Raw genomic sequence first — 20,096 nt, forward strand, 5'->3', positions numbered from 1 at the left:
ATAAGCATAGCTAGATACAAAACAAATGTAAAATAAATTCAAAGAAATGTGGAGAAGAAATATTAACAATGGGTATCAGAATTGGCTTCATATATATGTTGACATTTGAATTTAGCCTTGGAAAATCTTTTTTTTTTTTTAATTCAATTTTATTTTTTCAATAAACAAAACTCGATTTTTATCTCCTCACCCACCATTTAAAAAAAAAAGAAAGAAAAACACAAACTTTCAATCAAATATGAACAGTTAAGCAAAAGAAATTATTTCATTAGTCATGTCCAACAAATATTTACATATCATTAAAGTTAAATGATTTAATCTAATACTTCTTTTTGGTCAGGAGGCATATTTCATTAGTCCTTTGGAATTATGGCTGGCCACTATATTCATCAGAATTCTTTAAAAAAAAAAAAAAGCATGGTAAATATATATGTAAATAGAATATAGGCACACATATTTATACAATTATCTTGCACAAGAAAAATCAAATCAAAAAGGAAAATAAAATAAAATTCAAGCAAATAACAACAAAAGAAGTGAAAATGCTATGTTGTGATCCATGCTCAGTTTCCACAGTCCTCTCTCTGAGTATAAATGGCTCTCATCATTACAAGATCATTGGAATTGTCCTGAATTATCTCATTGTTGAGAAGAGCTACGTCCATTGAAGTTTAATTATTTTAGGGGCACACTTCCCCTTTTAAGCTTTGGAATTTCAAAGGTGAAGGTGCAGAGGGAATATATTCCAGATAAGGCACTAAATCAGTGTAAATAACAGTAAGAGGAGAGGGGACCAGTAACTGTCAGTTTGAAACATAGAAGGAAGGAGAGTGATATAAAAGTCTAGAAAAGTAAATTTGAGTCAGATTGTTAAAAGCTTCACATGTCAGAGGAGTTTATATTTAACTAAAACCAAGAGGTAGCTGGAAGAGAGAGAGCTTTGTGAACTTTAGGAATATCATTTAGGACCAAATTTGTTCTATGATGATTGAAGGGGTTGAATGAAATGCAATTCACAGAATTGTAAAGAAGTACACTTGAATTTAATGTAAAGACAGACTTCTTTCCAATTAGAGTGATCTAAGATTAGAAATACATTATTTCTCATTATAGTTTTTTTAAATGGAGGCTGGATGACCGCTTTTTGTCTATGTTATACCATTATGTTTTCTGGGAATGCTTTGGATGAGGTGCTCCCTTCCAACTCTAAAAATCTGTCCTTCTACAATTTGGCAGTTGTAAGGATGATATAGTAGAGAAGAAGGGAGACTAGAGGTAGGAAGAATAATTATGAAGCTATTGCAATGGCCCAGAAATGTTCTAAGCTAGGTTAGTGACTATGTGAGTAGAGAAAAAGGGATAGATGTGATTTATGTTATGGAAGTAGTTTGACAAGACCTCGTAACTAATTAGGAGCTAAGGGGAAAAGAGTCAAGGATGACTTTAAGGTTGGAAAGATAGATGACTGTAAAGATGATGGTGCCCTTGATTAAAAAAAAAAAAAAAAAAAAAAAGGAAGAAGACAAAAATTTTAATAGGATAGAAGAATATCAAGTCTGGATTATAGCGATAAACAGTAATGGATAATGGTGGTGAGATCAAGGATTCAGCCATCCCTAACTGAAATAATGTGAAGTTGCAAATCATAGAAGGTGAAAGGCTGATGAACTGAAATACCAGTTGTTTGAGGAGATATTGTCTTGGATGTTGAAGTTCCCAAATATGCAGCAGGAGTTGGGGAGGTGAGAAAGGCTATGAACTTCTTGTGTGACATAGGGCCAGGTAGGATACAGAATAAGGATCTGGATGGAGGTGATATAAATGAATGGAATAAACTTAAAGGGAAGAAATTGCAGAATAGAAGAAAAGTAGTTTGTAAATGGATTTAAGATGTAATAAGAATGCTTACTCTTTTTCCAGGAGTCAGAGAGAGTGAAAGCACATGCACCCAGTACTGGAGAAGGCAGCTAGAGATTCACTGCAAGTTTGAATAAATACAAGATGAAAGTAAAGTTATAGGAAGAGTTATAGATTATTAATAATAGAATGAACTGTTCCTGAGGGGAAGATGGAAAAGGAAGAGAGAATAGGTAAAGGACTTGGGAGGAATAGAGCTGGCATGGATAGCATAAGAAATTTTTTTATCTAGGCAGCCAGTGATTCTGAATTATAACAATTAGAGAAAGTAGGAGTTTGCTAGCCATAGGGAAGGGAAGTATCACTGGATTGGATCAATCTCTTCTTGTGATAGAGGATGGCAATGGTATCTGTTTGTTTTTCCCCATTCAACACCAAGATAACAAGGTGGAATGGGCACTTGAAGCAATAAGTATATCATAATGAGATATCCAACATGCTGATGGAATTCACATTCAGCATCAGTTCCTTTGCCTCATTCCAAGACGGTAAAGGATGATGAACAGTCAGAAGCTGTGTTTGGCTTCTTCTTAGGCCTGCTGTCTGGAGCCTTTATTTCTAGACAGAATTTAGGCAGTAAGAAGCTTAGCATCTGAGGCTCTAGTTCTGAGAAGGATCACCAGAAATAAGAAACTCAGTATCCAGGTACTTGATGTGTATAGAGAGCTGTGGAAAGATTAAAATTCTGAATTTAGTGGAAGAGCTAGTATAGTTCTAGTTGTGGAACATCTTTGAAAGTTTCAGCTATGACCAGGAACCTTGTATTCCCTAAATTTGTTCCTGTGATCTCTATGTTTAGCACTGTCAGACTATTTGGACCTACATTTCATTTTTCTAGGCTAGTGCTTTAGCTTTTCACCTCACTTAACTCTCATGGCAAAATAGAAATTGACTACATCATGGAAAGCCCAAAAGCCTCTGTTGCTTTTCTCCATAATTTGATGGTTGTATAATTATATATTCCTTCATTTGTGGCAGAAAGTTTAGGATCTCAAATACAAGTCCTGAAAACTCATTGGTAAGGAAGGGCTACAGAGGTAAGAGGACCAAAAAAGGGCACAAAAGAATGAAGTGAAAGCAAAATATCTGCTAGGAGGAAAAAAAGAACATTGATTTTTGTAAATTAAAAAAAATTGCCAGCGTAATGTCTGCAGACATATCATAAATATTTAATTAATATTACTTATCTTGTTCATGCTCACTCTGACTTTTTTCCCAAAATACTTTAAAAAAAAAATCTTGCAAACCTTTCTTGGCACATATATTTAGAATGTTTCCACTCCTTATGGCAGTCCTGTCAAACTAAGAAAATTAATACAATTTGCTTTTTGAATTCAAATCAGTTGCTGAGAAGCCACCTTTCAAGATTTCAAAAAAATTAAAATAAAATATAGTAATAACTCTAATATAAGTTATGTTTCAGGAGAAAAACCTTTTTTCCAACATATCATAAGATCTCTCATTTGAACAGTGTTTTATACTTTTAAAAGTAGCATCATATATTTTATCTCATTTTATTATCATTTTTAAACTACAAAAGGTATCTATAGATTGTGTATGTGTGCAATTCATCTCTCACCTCCAAAGTCAAAAGAAAATTGCATATATACATTCCTTGTAAATGTGACACTTTCAGATTTTCATTTCCCTCTTTACTTGTTTCTCCTTCCTCTATACAATGTTGTACTTTGTTTTTCTGTTCTCCTTACTGACATATTTTTAGGCTTGACACAAGGAAAGTCTCTAGTGTGCTTAGTAGCTCCTTTGGGGAGACTTAGCATATGGATTTGAATACAAATCACACTGGATAAGAAAGCATGAATAGGTTCTCATCTATACCAAAAGAGGGGTGCATACACCAATAATAACACAGATCAATTAAACTAACAAGTATATATATACACACATACACATACACACACACACACATACACACACACACACATATATATATATATATTTACATATACATTTAGTTGAAAAAAGAAAAAATAACCATTTTATTTAAATGTTACTTTATTTTTTACATTTATTTCCGAAAATATTTTTCCCATGTCTCCCCTCCCTTTTTTTAAATGAAGAGTAGAAAAGGAATGAAAACTAAAAGTAAAAAACCCAGTTCAACAAAAACAATCCATCAACCATATCTGACAATTGAAAAGATATTCAGCATCCCATATCTAAGTGTAAATATGCAGCATTCAGGATTTTTGGTTGTTATTCATTCTATTTTTATTCGGATAGTCTTTGTGTATGTCTTTCTAATTCTGCTTATCATTTCATAGAAGGCTTTTTGTGCTTTTCTGAATTCTTTATAATTATCCTTTTTTTTTATCATACAGTAATCCATCATATTAGTATGAATTTGATTATCCTTTTGTGAATCAGTGGGTATCTACTTTATTTCCACTATTTTATTTATTATTTTTGATTAGTAAAAAAATGCTACTATAATATTTTAGTGTATATAGGATCTTTCTGTCTTTTATCTCAGGGAAAAATATAAAATGTTATTTATTTCTTTTTCTTTTTCATTATTAACTTAAGCATTAACAAATATAAATGTTTGCACAAAGGAACAAAAACAAGATTGTATGTTAAAATTTAAATTTCTGTTATACATTGTTTAAAAAGATTTATTTAATATTTTCTCCAATTATTAAAAATATTTAACATTTTAAAAATGTTTTTAATTTGTACATTTTCTCTCTTCTTCCCCTACTCCCTCAGTGAGAAGGCTAGCAATTTAATATAGGTTATACATTACATAAAGTTTTAATGTTCATATTAAATTTAGCAGGATAAAACAAAATTGCCCTACTTGACTTATGCCTTTCTGAATTTCTACTCATATCTGTCCCTTTTTTTGTTTTATTGATGCTTTTTTCTTTCCTTTTTACATAACTATCACATTACAACAATTCCTGTCTCCCAAAATTCTTTTATTTCCAAATAAAAACCTTCCCTTGTAAACAGTATGATCCCTATTCCCAGAGCCAGAAGATGAGGTCTTTAACCCTGGGATGCAGGAAGTTAGTGAAGTTACAAGAAGAGATGTGACCTACAGGAAGAGGACACTATCCAATAAAAAGGCTTGAGTCTTTTGCTATTTAACCAGCGTTCTACTTCCTGCCGGTCAGGTAGAGCACATGGGAGTTGCTGGGGAAGGCTTCTGGTAAAAGACAGGAAGCTAGGAAGCACAGTATTCTTGGAGGATGGCTAGATAAGATGTCTGGAGCCAAGAGATGCAGAGTCTTGTTTGTGAAACACCTAACAGGCTACTGTCACTAAATTAAAAAAAAAAAAAAAAAAAAAAAACAGCAAAGAAAACATAAGAAGACTGTAAAGATAGAGAGTTCTGTTATGAGGAACTTTGAATGCCAAACAGAACATTTTGTGTTTGATCCTGAAGCTAATAGAGGGAGTTTTTTTTGCAAATGGAGGTGGTGGGTTGTCCTATAGTTTAGGAAAATCACTTTAATGGGGAGACACTTGAAACAAGCAGACCCACCAATAGGCTATTAAAATAATCCAGGCATGAGGATAGGGACATGCAATAAAGTAGGAGTAGCAATAGGAAGGGAGCATATTGGAGAGATGTTACAAAAGTGAAATCAGAAGGCTTTGACAACAGATTGATTGTGAGGAGATTAGAGACAATGGATGATTCCTAGATCATGAGTCTGAAGGATTAAAAGGATAGTATTACCCTCTACAGAAATGGAAAAAGTAGCATGAGTAGGGGAAATGATTTATTGTTGTGGGAGAAGGGTTATTAACTGTTTAAATCCAACTTTATGTGATTCAAAATTGTCCACACCCAAAATTGTTGTTTCCTTCCAGTAACTCTAGGAATGCCAAAAATGGCTACTATTTCTGATTCCCCCAGTCCTGGACCCATCCAAAGCATTCCTGTTTTGGCTTACCACAGGTAGGAAATCCTGAGGGATCCAGTCTAAGCTTCTGCTCTGGGTTTCAGTTATTCATATCTATCTCAATCTACTTTGCTTTCTGGCTTCCCTCTTGGCAAAATTGCTTAACTGATAAAATTGCTTAACTGTGTGCTTGTAGGGTTCCTGTGTGGTAAACCTTGTCAAAATCCTAATAATGCAAATCTTCCAGATTCTGAGGAGAAAGAACCACTCCATTTCTAGTGTGTTCTCCTGTACCAAATGATCTAATATGTTTCTTTTTAAAACTATTTCAGACTTGAGGGTCTGTTCTTGTGAACAAAGAGAAATATAGTTTAGGGTGAAAGATAATGAGTTCGTTTTGGACGAAATGTCTACTGCTCATCAGTTTGAGATGTCTGTGTCAACTCTGAAAACAATTGACTCAAGAGTCCCAGAGCTTATGAAACCAAAGCCTTTATGCAACTGCTGCTAACTCTGAAAACACCAAAGAGGTCACACTAGTTATCACAACCAGAGTTAACTCTGAAAAATAAAATAAATAAAACCAAATGCTGTCATAAGCAAAAAGCTTTCGTTATTCCAGTGGAGGTGAGAAAAAGATACTTGTGCCAGGACTTCTAGGAGAAGACCCACTTTAGTAGGGCCAAACCTTGATACATGTAGCAATGGAATTGTAATAAATTATAGCCATTTAGCAACAATGAGACAAGTTTGATTCATAGCAGGATTTCATGATCCAAACATGGCTTCTGAGGGTGTTTGAGCTCAGGGACCACCTAGAACTATTCATTTCATCAGAGAGTGAGTGTAAATTGTTGTTATGTCAAACTCAAGACAGCTTGCTTTCTGTGTCTTAGCTCTGGAAAATAGGATACCTCCTAACAATAAAAAGAGAAGAGTAAAAAGAGAGAAATCGCCTTGATCTGTGGGATCCTGACATCTGAAATGCAGTTGGAGATCTGAGATTTTGAGATTAGCAGAGAGGTTGGGGCAGAATAGATAGATCTTTGAGAATCAGTAGTATTTCATTATTGTCATTTATTTGTTCAGTCTTGTCTGACTCTTAGTGACCCCATGGGCCATACATAGCACACTATTCCTTTCTATTTTCCATCATCTCCCAATGTCTGTCCAAGATCATATTCATTGCTTCTGACAGCTATTCATCTCATCCTCTTCTCTTTTTGTCTTCAATCTTTTCCAACATCAAGGTCTTTTTCAATGAAGCCTGTCTTCTCATTATGGGGCCAAAGTATTTAAGCTTTAGCTTCAGGATTTGTCTGAATTAATTTTTTTTTTTCAATGTAGTCACTGAAATGATCTCCTAAACATGACCACCATGTTTATCTGGTCCAAAGGACCTTCAAAAGTTCAAAAGTCTTTTTTTTTTTTTTTTTTTTTTTTTTTTAGCATAACAATTAAAAAATGTCAATTCTGTGGCACTCAGCTTTCCTTGTAGTTCAAGTCTCACAGCCATACATTGCTACTGGAAAAACCATAGCTTAGACTATTTGGACCTTTGTTAGCAAGGTGGTGTCTTTGCTTTTCAATATTTGTCATAGTTTTCCTTCTAAAAAGTAAGAATTTTTTAATTTCTTGATTGTAGGCATTATTGGCAGTGATTTTTGAGGCTACAAATATAATATCTGACATTGCTTCCATTTTTTCTTTCTCAATTTGCAAGGAAATGGTGGAACCAATTGTCATCTGTTTTTTTTTTTTTATATTTTTAATATTAAATAAGCTTTAGGCCATTTTTTTCCAATAGCATATATGTTTTCAATAGATAGTTTTCAACATTCACTCATTTTTTAAAGCTTTGTGTTCCAAATTTTTCTTCTTCCCTCCCTTACCTTCCTCCTCCCCAAGATAGCAAGCAATCTGATATAGATTAAATATGTTCAATTTTTAAAAACATATCTTCATATTTGTCATGTTATAAAGGAAAAAATCAGATCAAAAGAAAAAAATACTACAAGAAAAGGGGAAAAAAAACAAGCAAACAACTACAAAAATGTGAAAATACTATGCTTTAATCCCCATTCAGTCTCCATAGTTCTCTCTTTGGATGTAATGGCACTTTCCAATATAAGTCTATAGGAATTGCCTTGAATCACTTCATTGTTGCTATGAGCCAAGTCCTTTACAATTGATCATCACATAATCTTATTACTGTGTACAATTTTTGCCATGTTCTGCTTACTGCACTCAGCATCAGTTCATGTAAGTCTTTGCAGGCTTTTCTGAAATCAGCATGCTCATCATTTCTTATAAACCAATATAATCCGTTACATTTATATACCATAACTTTTCAGCCATTCCCCAATTGATAAGCATTCCATCAGTTTCTAGTTTCTTGCCACTACCAAAAGATCTGCTTACACACATTTTTTACACATGTGAATCTTTCTCTCTCTTTTATGATCTAAAAGGTGTTATCCTTTTCCATGAGACATTCTACCCAAAAGCTGATGATGGTCGTCCCTTCCCCAAAGTCATAAAGGCAAAGGGGGACATTGTGGGCATCAATACCCCACTATTGGCAGGGACCAATGATGAAGCTATCACCTAAGTTCTGGATGGTTTGAATGAGCACTATGCCCAGTATAAGAAGGATGAAGCTGTCTTTGGTATATTACACCTTCCCCACTTGCTACCATGGAGATTGGTCTGATATGCCAGCATTTGTCAACCAAATGGTATTGTCTCATTGTGGAGCCAGAGATCCTCCCTGATGGAGATCATGATCTGAAATGTTCTCAGTATTTCACTAAGAATGTTCTTCAACATGGAGTGACCACCATGTTTATCTGGAAGGGACCTTGCTGAAGCTTAACATGGTTTCTGCTGGCCATGCTGCACCTAGACGTATTCACTTGAGGAGATGGCAATGGCAATTATAACTGTCCTTCACCAGAATGTGCTTCTTGCAGTCACTGGTATCACCTTCCTTACTGGGGATCAGAGGGAGGAGGATGCCTCCATTAGCCTCAGTGCCATCAATACTTGCCCCTTGCATAAGCCATGGGCCCTGACCTTTTTTTATGGCTGAGCCTTAAAAGCATCTGCCCTTAAGACCTGGGATGGAAAGAATGAAAATGTCCAAGCTGCCCAAGAAGAATATATTGTGCAGGTCATGACTAACAGCCAAGCTGCCCAAGGCAAGTAAACTCCAAGTGGAAAGTCAGAAGCTGCAGCCATCGAATTGCTTTTTGTCTCTAACCACGCCTACTATATCAAGGTCTTTCACCTGGATATGCCCTAACACTCTAGGCCATCCTTCATAGTCCAGGAAGAAGCTGAGATCCTAGAGCGTTGTGCTGACCCTTCCCATCATTCCTAACTTATGTGGTGAATCTACTGACCCCTCCTCATTCTACTTTTTCCAATAAGCAACTTTTTTTTTTCCCCAATAAACAACTGTCCAGAGAATGTCAGCCTCTTCAAAAATCAGCCTGCTCTTGTAATATTCAGTTCACATGTTGCTGAAGCCTAACTCTTAAACATAACTTTTCAGGCAAATGAAAGTATGTGCAATTGTTTCGTAATTTGAACATTCTTTTAGCATTGCTCTTCTTTAGGAATAGGACCTAAATTGTTCTTTTCCAATCCAGTGACCACTGTTGAGTTTTCCAAATCTACTGGCATTTTGAATGCAGCACTTTAACACCATCGTTTTTGGGTTCTAAATTGCTCAGCTGGAGTTCCATCTTCTCCATTTGCCTTATTGTTAGCCTTCCTAAGGTCTACTTGAGTTCATTCTCCAGGATGTCTGGTATTAGATCAGTAACCATAACACTGTGACTATCAGTGTTATTATGATCTTTCTTGTATATTTATGTTTGTTCTTGCCATTTCTTCTTAATCACTTATATTTCTCTTAGGACTCTGATTTTTACTTTTGTCATTCTCATTTTGCATGAAACATTCCCTTGCTATCTCAAATTTTCCTGAAGAGTGCTCTTGTCTTTTACACTCTTATTATTTTCTTCTATTTCTTTGCATTGCTCATTTAGCTGTCCTCTGGAATTATGCTTTCAGTTGGGCATATCTTTCCCTATCTCTTCACTTTTTTTGCTTTTCTTCTTTTCTCAATTTGTAAAACCTCCTCAGACATCCATTTTACTTCCTTGATCCCCCTTTTTTCTTTAGAATGTTTTTTGTTGCTGCTTCTTGTACAATATTTGGAACCTCAGTCCATAGTTCTTCAGGCATCCTATCTACCAAACATAATCCCTTGAATTTATTCAGCACTTATACTTCATATTCATAAGCAATATTATTTAGGTCATACTTATGTGATCTGATGGTTTGCCCTGCTTCATTTTTTTACTCCAAGGCCAAACTTGCTTGCTATTTCAATTATCTTTTGATTTCCTCCTTTAGCATTCCTAATCTCTATGATGAATGTGACATCTTTTTTTTTTTATATTTCTAGAAAATGTTGTGAATCTTCATAAAACTGAACAACTTTGACCTCTTCAGCATCAGCAGTTAGAGCACAAGCTTGTGTTAATGTGATATTGAATGGCTTACCTTGGATTCAAACAGATATCATTCTGTCATTTTTGATATTATGCTTCAGTGTTGTTTTTTCTCACCCTTTTATTGACTATGAGGTCTACTTTGTTTCTTCTAAAGAATTCTTGCCTACTGTAGTATATGTTGTGGTTACCTGAATTAAATTCACCCATTCCCATTCATTAAGTTCATTGACACCCAAGAGGTTGAGGCTTAATTTTTCCATTTTCCAATTGATAACATCAAGTTTACCTTGGTTCATGGATCTTACATTCTAGATTCCTATGCAATATTGACCTTTACATTACTGGACTTTTTCTTTTTCATCTACAGATAAACTTCCTTTTGGCTTTGGCACAGCCACTTCATTTTTTTTGGAGCTGCTTGTAATTGTCCTCCATTCTTCCCCAGTCACGTGTTATAAACCTTCCAACCTGAGAAGCTTATCTTCTGGTGTCATATTTTACCATTTTAATGCTGCTTATGGAGTTTTCTGGGAGTGTTTTGGCTTTATTGAAGTGGTTTTCCATTTTTCCCTACAATGAATCACCTTTTGTCAGAACTTTCCATTATGATCTGTCTGCATAGCATAGCTCATAGTTTCATTGAGCTTTGCAATGCCCTCCATTTTGACAAGGCAGGAGAGGAAACTTGGAGAAGGTAATTAAATTCATAGTAACTGATAAGATCACCAAGTGAAACAGTATAGAGGGAGAAAAGGAGAGGCTCCAGATGGAACTTTTAGAGTACCTATAGTTAGAGTACGTGATTTGAAAAAAGAATCAGAAAGAGATAGAGCAGGAGTGGTCAGATGGGTAGGAGGAGAATCTGGAGAGAATGTTGTCTCAAAGGACTAGAAAGATTAGAGTATAAAGGAAGAGAAAGATCAACAGTACCAAAGACTACAGAGAAGTCAATAAAGGAATAGAGAGGAATCAAGATGGATTAGGAATGCTGACTGGGAACAGAGATACTATATTCAGTTATGGGAGGAGAAACCCTGACTTTCTTGCTTGAGCCTCACCCTGAGTAATACTGAATTATAGAAATTACATATTTCTCTGAAAATAAGAGGAGAAAGCACTCATTGAAAGGGAAGAAAGAGATTCCCTTGGCTGTTTTTTAACTTGGGTATAACTTTTGTACTACACAAATAGTGTCCTGTATTAAGTGAATAGAACCTTGTAGCCTGAGTGCTTGTTAAGTGTAGTCCATGGTCATTCTTACAAGTAATACCACACTTTGGCATCCACCAGGCTAATTTTGGTGCAAAAATAAATGAGTCAAAGAAGTTTGAAGATATTTCAAGTACAGCTGGAGCCTTGGAGTCAGAAGGGAGCCTCTGACACAAGTTTGTGCATATTTTAGCTGCTTATTTGATATACCATTAACTTTGCATGATCTTAAAAAAAAAAAAAAAAAAATCAGTGTGTTCCATCAAAAGCTTTTTGTACCCTACTGAGCCAGAGCTAAATTTTAAAAGAGAAATGTAATTATAAGCATTTGGGAATTTGGACAATAAGAAATGGTGAGATATTGTATGCTGAACATTTAAAGGGGAAGCTTGTAGACCTAATGTGGGAGGAAAAGAGGGGGAAAAAAAAAAGGAAAACTTCTTTGAAGATATTTTGGACTTTAGGGAGAGAATAAAAGAAATTCTTTAAGTTGGGGCAATATGTACTGAGACTTGAAAAACAATACATATCTTTTACCCCTTTTTCCATTGGTTTATTCTGAGATTTCTCTCAAGTTTAATAATTTTCTCTTGTATAAAGTCCTTGGGCTTCACATGTAAGCTTTGCTATTCTTTTCTACTGATTTGTGCTAAATCTGTTAATTATTTCCAGGAGGCTTTTGGATGGTTTTCTAGGATTCTCTAAGTATATCATCATATTATCTGCAAAGAGTGACAGTTTTATTTCCTCATTGCCCATTCTAATTCTTTTAATTTCTCTTTCTTTTCTTATTGCTAAAGCCAACATTTCTAGTAAATGTTGAAAAATAATGGTGATAGTGGGCATCCTTGTCCTACTGATTTTTAAAGAAGATTATAGTTAGTTGGTTACATGGGAATAAAACTCAGATCTTTAGTTCCAACAAATGCATACTCCATAAAAAGGAAAATAGAATATGATGTAAGACAGGTCCTACTCTGTGTCTTGAGGATAAGGAATACTGCTTTCCAAAAGTAGGTCTAAATGGTAGTATCTCTTCTGAAATTCAAGAACCAATTGAGAGGAACTGACAACAAAATTTCATAATTTCCTAGTTCAACTCAGTCTTTATGATAAAGCGATCAGAGTTTAGTAAGATAAGCCCTGAGTGCAGGTTATAGGACTCCACCCTGAAGGAAAGAAATTTAAGTAAGGCAAAAAGAATTTAGAATAAAATTTTTCCTAGTGAAAAGACCAAGATATCAACAGAAATGGAATTTCTGGGAAACTCAGTGGTTTAAGCAAAATTCATAGTGTCACAGCAACAAGAAGTTCCTGAGTCACAATCAGCTGCTACAAGCATCTGTTCATATGATGAATGTATACTTTCCTCCCTTTAATAGAATCCTAGCTTCAGAACTGGAAGAGATTTTAGAGTTTTCTATTCCAACTAAGTATGTAGTAGATAGAGAACCAGGCCAGGAATCAGGAAGACTAATCTTCCAGAGTTCAAATTTGGCCCCAGATACTTATTAGCTACTTGAACCTGGACAAATTGTTTAACTCTGTTGGCCTCATTTTCTGTAAAATGAGCTGGAGAAGGAAATGGCAAATTATTCTAGTATCTTTGCCAAGAAAACCCCAAATGATGTCACAAAGGGTCAGATGTGACTGAAAAAAAAAAAAAAAAACAACACTGAACAACAACTAAAGGCTTGCCCCTTCATTTTACAAATTAAGAGAGGGAGACCTAGAACCAGGATTTGACTTAAGTACTCTGACTTCAAATTTAGCATTGCATTAAAGGTTTTTAGATCCTCTTGTTTGTTTTTGCTCTTCTTTGCTGTGCTATAATCAGCTCTGATGTAGCCCCTCTGCCTTAAGGAAAGGAACTATCATTCTTGCTTCTTTTTATATCCCCAAGACTTAGCAGAATGCCTGGCACACAGTAGGCACTAAATAAATATTTATTACAATTGCTTATTGGAAACCTACAGGCTTGCAGATTTTGGTTTAGTGGAGTAAGCTTTGTTTCATAAACTCCAAAGTTTACATATAGACTCCTAGGTTACTTCCTTGGTCCACAGCTCTCCCAGTTCCTTGGCTTCTGAAAGCCAAAAATTGCTTCCTCCCAGGAAAAACCACAATCATGACAAATATAGACTGATTTCCAAATATACTGGTTAAAGATCGAAAGTTATGGAAAATAGAACAAATCTAAATAAAGACTACTGTTGGTAGTTTTCAACTTATAATCTCTTCCTGGACAAGTGATATAATCACGAAGCCATTGCTTACCTACTTTAGTGGATAAACTCGAGTACTATTCAAAGAAGTGCTAGATATGATCAGACAATAGATTTAATTTTTAATAGCTTACTTTCCTAACTGATGTAAATAGCATATGAGCTCCTGAAAAGTATAAGCTTTGACTCTGTTCTACAGGTTCTGCATACCCATACTCAAAATCAGGGCTCTCAAACTTTTTGGTCTTTGACTCTTTCAGAATTTTAAAAACTATCAAGAGCCCCCAAAGAATTTTTATTTAGATAGGTTATATCTATTGACATTTACCATATCAAAATCAAAACAGTTTAGTATTATTTTGAAAATAGTTTTGAATTCATAAATCCCTAAAAGGGTCTCAGAGTTCAGAGTGATCCCCAGCCCAGACTTTGAGAGCCACTCCTCTAGATGACCATGGACACAACATTCACAGTATTGATGATTCAAGGGAAAGAAATGCAAGAGGAGAACCTAGAGAAGATAGCTAAACTGTCAATTTCAAGAAGATTTTCTTCTTCACTCCTTCCAGATGCTCTATTCATCACCACATATAAGCTGGTCTGATCCACGATAGTCTAGCCTCTTCTCATTATCAGCCTCCGTAAATATTCTAGTGGAGATGCTGATACCATCAGCTTTCTTTATATACAGCTGTTTCCCATAACCCTGGTGACATGGGATACTCAGCTAAAATTCTTGTTTGCTATGTGTGTGCCAAGAACCACCTGTGTCTTTTTTACTTCTGGGCTCTACAGTTTTCTAGTCTACCTACCAACATGAAAGGTATTGACAAACTCCTTATGTTCTTTATTATTATTATTATTATAGCTTTTTATTTAAAAACATATGCATGGGTAATTTTTTCAACATTAACCCCTTGCAAAATCTTCTGTTCCAAATTTTCCTTCCTTCCCCCCACTCCTCCCCTAGATGGCAGGTATTCCAATACATGTTAAATATGTTAAAATATATGTTAAAATCCCATATAGGAATACATATTTATACAGTTATCTTGCTGCACAAGAAAAATCCGATCTAGAAAAAAAATCTGAGAAAGAAAACAAAAATGCAAGCAAACAATAACAGAAAGAGTAAAAATGCCACGTTGTGGTCCACACTCAGATCCCATAGTCCTCTCTCTCTGTGTAGGTGGCTCTCTCCATCACTGAACAATTGGAACTGGTTTGAATCATCTCATTACTGAAGAGAGCCACATCCATCAGAATTGAAACTCATATAGTATTCTTGTTGCTGTGTATAATGATCTCCTGGTTCTGCTCATTTCATTTAGCATCAATTCATGTAAGTCCCTCCAAGCCTCTGTTGATCATTTCTTACAGAACAATAATATTCCATAACATTCATATACCATAATTTATTCAGCCATTCTCCCATTGATGGGCATCCATTCAATTTCCAGTTTCTGGCCACTACAAAGAGGGCTGCCACAAACATTCTTGCATATGTGGGTCCCTTTCCCTCCTTTAAGATTTCTTTGGGATATAAGCTGGGGGCAAGGGTATGCACATAAACTCCTTGCTTTCATGTAGACTTTGCTCTCTGGAAGGATGTTTGTAAGTCACACTGGGTGTCATTCAATAATTCCAGTTAAAAACTGTTTACTATTATAACTATAATGTTGGGAGTGAGGTTAGGGGAGAAACAAGAATTTGTGTGAGATGGGATATTACAGATGTAGCAGTGAACTTTATGTTGTCAATATAAAGTGACTTTATATGGAAAAATTCAGCCATTTCTAATAAATACAATAAGTTATCTTGGAGATAGGTCATGTAAGACTTTAAGCAGCACTTGAGTAAATATTTTTCAAAATCCTGGGAATAATATGCAGAGGAGAAATAAGCCTTTATATGGAAAGGTAGTTAACAGTGCAGAGCAGGGGCAGCCTGGGCAGTATAGTGGATGAAGTATTAGAGATACTCATCTTCCTGAGTCCAAATATGACCTCAAATTCTTATTAATTGTATCATCCTGGGAAAGTCATTTAACCCTATTTGCCTCAGTTTTTTATCTGTAAAATGAACTGTAGAAGGAAATGACTCTAGTATCACTTGCCAAGAAAACCCCAAATGGAATCATAAAAAGTCAGAAACTATTAAATAATAATTGTATTAAAAACATGGTGAAGTTAATTGGGGATTCCAATAAAGGTGAGGTGATTGAGGAATCTGTGTAGAACAAAGAATTACTCAGAGGAACTGTTGGAATGGCTTTAGCAACAATAAATGGAGCATGACATCTCAGGATGTCAGTGACTACTATATAACTATATAGCTATCTCTAGGGCTGGGGGAAAGAGATAAAAGAAGAAAAAAATTTAAAAAGCAATGTATTTGATAATATATATTTTAAAGCAATAGTAAATGTACATAGTAGATTTACAATTGGGAATGCTTGTTTTATTTCATAAACTAAAAAATAAATAAATAAATAAATTTTAAACCCACGATTATAACTAGTATTCTCAGCAATATAATGTTCAAAGCACTTTCAAAGGATGCATGATGAAAAATGCTATTCCCCTCTGGAGGAAGAACTGATGGAGTCTGAATGTAGATTGAAGCATACTTCTTAAACTTTCAAGAAATCTTTCCTAGAAAACCAGGACAGTAATGCATTTTTGGAAGAGTTGTAAGCTGATCCAGCCATTCTGAAGAGCAATTTGGAACTATACCCAAAGAATAATCAAACTGTTCATACCCTTTGATCCAGCTGTATTATTACCATGTCTATATCTCAAAAAAATCATAAAAAAGGAAAAAGGACCTACATATGCAAAAAAGATTTATAACAGTTGTTTTGAGGTATCAAAGAACTGAAAACTGAGAGAAGGCCCATCACTTGGAGAAAGGTTGAACAAGTTATGGTATATGATTATAATGTAATACTACGTGCTATTAAAAAAAATGATAAATGGCATAATTTCAGAAAAACCTGGAAAGACATATATGAACTGATGCTGAGAGAAATGAGCAGAACCAGGAGAAAATTGTACATAGTAATAACAACATTATATGATGATCAACTATGATTGACTTAACTCTTCTCAGCAATATAATGATTAAAGAAAATCATAAAAGACTCATAATGGAAAATGCTATACACATTCAGAGAAAGAAGTGATGGGTCTGAATGCAGATTAAAGCATACTATTTTCACTTTTCCCCGCATTTTCTTTTTCTTGTGTTTTTTTTTTCCTTCTGTTTTATTTCTTCTTTCACAACATGACTAATGTGGAAACAGGTTTACATGATTGCACTTGTATATTTTATATCAGATTGTTTTCTGTCTTGAGAAAGGAAGAGGGAAGAGGAAAGGGAGGAAGGGAGGAAAAATCTTAACTCAAAATCATTCAAAAAATGAAGTTGAGGGGCAGCTAGATGGTACAGTGGCTAGAGCACCAGCTTTGAAGTCAGGAAAGAGGACCTTAGTTCAAATCTGGTCTCAGACGCTTAATACTTCCTAGACATGTGACCCTGGGTAAAACACAACCCCAATTGCCTCAAAAAAAAAAAAAAAAAAAAGACATTAAAAAAATGAAACTGAAAACTGTCTTTATATGTATTTAGAAAAAATACTATTAAAAAGAAGAAGTCTTTCCCAGTGTCTTTGTATATATGCAGTGGCTGTGAGAAAAGCTGATCAAGGACTTCCAAGTAAACTTAATAGATGGGATGATCTGTATGGCTGGAAAGTGGTCATCTTTGCCCACCCACCTCCTACAGTGAGGGTAGCTACTTCAAGGCCTACCTTACGTTTTCTATTGATTATTCATACTCCCCTCCAGCCAAATCCATTTTTGGTTCCTCACAAAAATGAGGCTGAGGATGTTCATATTTCAATCTTTCAACTTCCAGTAGATGATCCCCAGAATGGAGAGCTTCTTTTTGAATTATGGAATTAAACTCAGGATGTCAGGACCATCCTCCCTTTTCAGTAAATTCAATATCTTTTTACCAGCCTATATGGATATTCTGTGATATACAGGGAAAAAGACAACAAAGATAAGGATCTGGAATATACAAACATGATCCAGAAACAGGTACTAAGGATCAAGGTAATGCAGAATGAGATGGAGTAAAAGTCCTGCAACATTGATTGAGTATTGGGCCAAAATCAAGGTCCTACACTGATACATTGTTGGTGGAGTTGTGAAAGAATCCAACCATTCTGGAGAGCAATCTGGAATTATGCCCAAAAAGTTATCAAACTATGCATACCCTTTGATCCAGTAGTGCTACTACTGGGCTTATATCCCAAGGAAATACTAAAGAAGGGAAAGAGACCTGTATTTGCCAAAATGTTTGTGGCAGCCCTTTTCATAGTGGCTAGAAGCTGGAAAATGAATGGATGTCCATCAATTGGAGAATGGGTAAATTATGGTATATGAAGGTTATGGAATATTATTGCTCTGTAAGAAATGACCAGCAGGAGGAATACAGAGAGGCTTGGAGAGACTTCCATCAACTGATGCTGAGTGAAATGAGTAAAACCAGGAAATCACTATACACTTCAACAATGATACTGTATGAGGATGTATTCTGATGGAAGTGGATATCTTCAACATAGAGAAGAGCTAATCTAGTTCCAATTGATCAATGATGGACAGAATCAGCTACATCCAGAGAAGAAACACTGGGAAATGAGTGTAAGCTGTTTGTACTTTTTGTTTTTCTCCCCAGGTTATTTTTACCTTCTGAATCCAATTCTTCCTTTGCAACAACAACAACAACAACAAAATTCGGTTCTGCACATATATATTGTACCTAGGATATATTATAACATATTTAATATGTATGGGAATGCCTGCCATTTAGGGAAGGGGGTGGAGAGAAGGAGGGGAAAAATTCGGAACAGAAGAGAGTACAAGCGATAATGTTGTAAAAAATTATCTATGCATATGTACTGTCAAAAAATGTTATAATTATAAAATTAATTTTTTAAAAAGGAAAAAAAAAGAAACAGGGAAAAAAAATCAAGACCCTAATACCAAATGAAGGCTCAGATCTCTTCTAAAATAACTATTATAAGGATGATGAGATGAAGGAGGAAACTGAGAGCTGAGTCTGAAATAAACTTAAAATTTTTTATCTTAGTCAAGAAACCCAGACTCGTTTGCAAAAGAACTGAATGCTGAACACAGGTCTGAGGTCTGCCACAGATATGATTTCACTAACAACTTTAAGATCCTTGGAAGGGATTGTGGTAATGCTGATGATTTTCATACAGGTTCCTATACACAGAGCCAGTTTTATAGACTCTTACAAAGCAAATTGATATTAGGTCCTTCCTAACCCGGGACTGTCAGAAATCCTAGTAACTATGCAGGACCGGAAACCACATCTTATTCTCCAAAGCCAATCTATCAGAACATATCCCTTTCAGTTTTTGACCAGGCATAAAGAACTAGAAATAGATATTACAGGAATCTGCTGTAAACTAATCCCCCTCTGGGAGTGAAGGTTGTGGTAGTGTAAAGAGCAGCCAGTTAACTATTGCCAGTCAACCTGGCAACTGACAGATCAGGTGTAGGAAGTCTACTTAGTTGGCTTAGCCACAGGGTTAGGGGTAGGAGTGATTGTGGTGGTATCTGGCCAGAACAAAAGTCAAGGTTTTAGGACAAAACATCAACTTATAAATTCCACAATGTGGGACATAGGAAAAGGTGGGGGGAGGAGGAAATGACTGAAAAGTAGGTCCCACTTCTTTGCATTTACAAGAGATTTTTGAGAAGTTTTAAGTTTTTGTGTTCTATCATTTGCATTCTCTTGGGGATTTCAGGCCTTGTGAATATGGGGCACTGAAACAATGTAAATTACCTGAACTGAGTTATCTCATCCAAATGCTGTAATTTTGTTCTTCTGAAGTTAATTTGTTAAGATGTTGACACAGAGCTTTGTTAGATTGAATGAAAATTTGAGAAAAGATAACCCAGCTCATGATATTAGAAATAAAAATTTCCATGACAAAGGATTTGTGAGAGTCTGGGAAAGCATCACTGGAAAGTATTTTCATATCTGTTCAGTGAGACATTCTGGGATATTTTGGTAGGAACACCAAGGAATTGTAATGTTGGATGAATCAATAATAATATCTGAAAAATTCTAGACCATATATAAAGATTATGCTATACATGTTTTAGTATTACAGTTGAAGTCAATTATGTAAGAGAGAACCTACTTTCTACTGACCCATTTTTATCCTCTATTAGTCTATAAGATATTTTAAGGCATTTAATTTTTGCCCTTTGAAATTAATATCTTTCCATTTTGGTGTTTGACTG

The 20,096-nt window shown here is 35.2% G+C and overlaps 1 pseudogene; it reads left to right on the forward strand.

Annotated features, from left to right (window-relative positions):
- Positions 1 to 2,353: 2,353 nt before the first annotated feature.
- Positions 2,354 to 9,096, forward strand: LOC141562160 (fructose-bisphosphate aldolase A pseudogene; annotated as a pseudogene).
- The last annotated feature ends 11,000 nt before the right edge of the window (positions 9,097 to 20,096 follow it).

This window comes from Sminthopsis crassicaudata, chromosome 3 (genome assembly GCF_048593235.1).
Source record: "Sminthopsis crassicaudata isolate SCR6 chromosome 3, ASM4859323v1, whole genome shotgun sequence".
In the NCBI taxonomy this organism is placed as follows: Eukaryota; Metazoa; Chordata; class Mammalia; order Dasyuromorphia; family Dasyuridae; genus Sminthopsis; species Sminthopsis crassicaudata.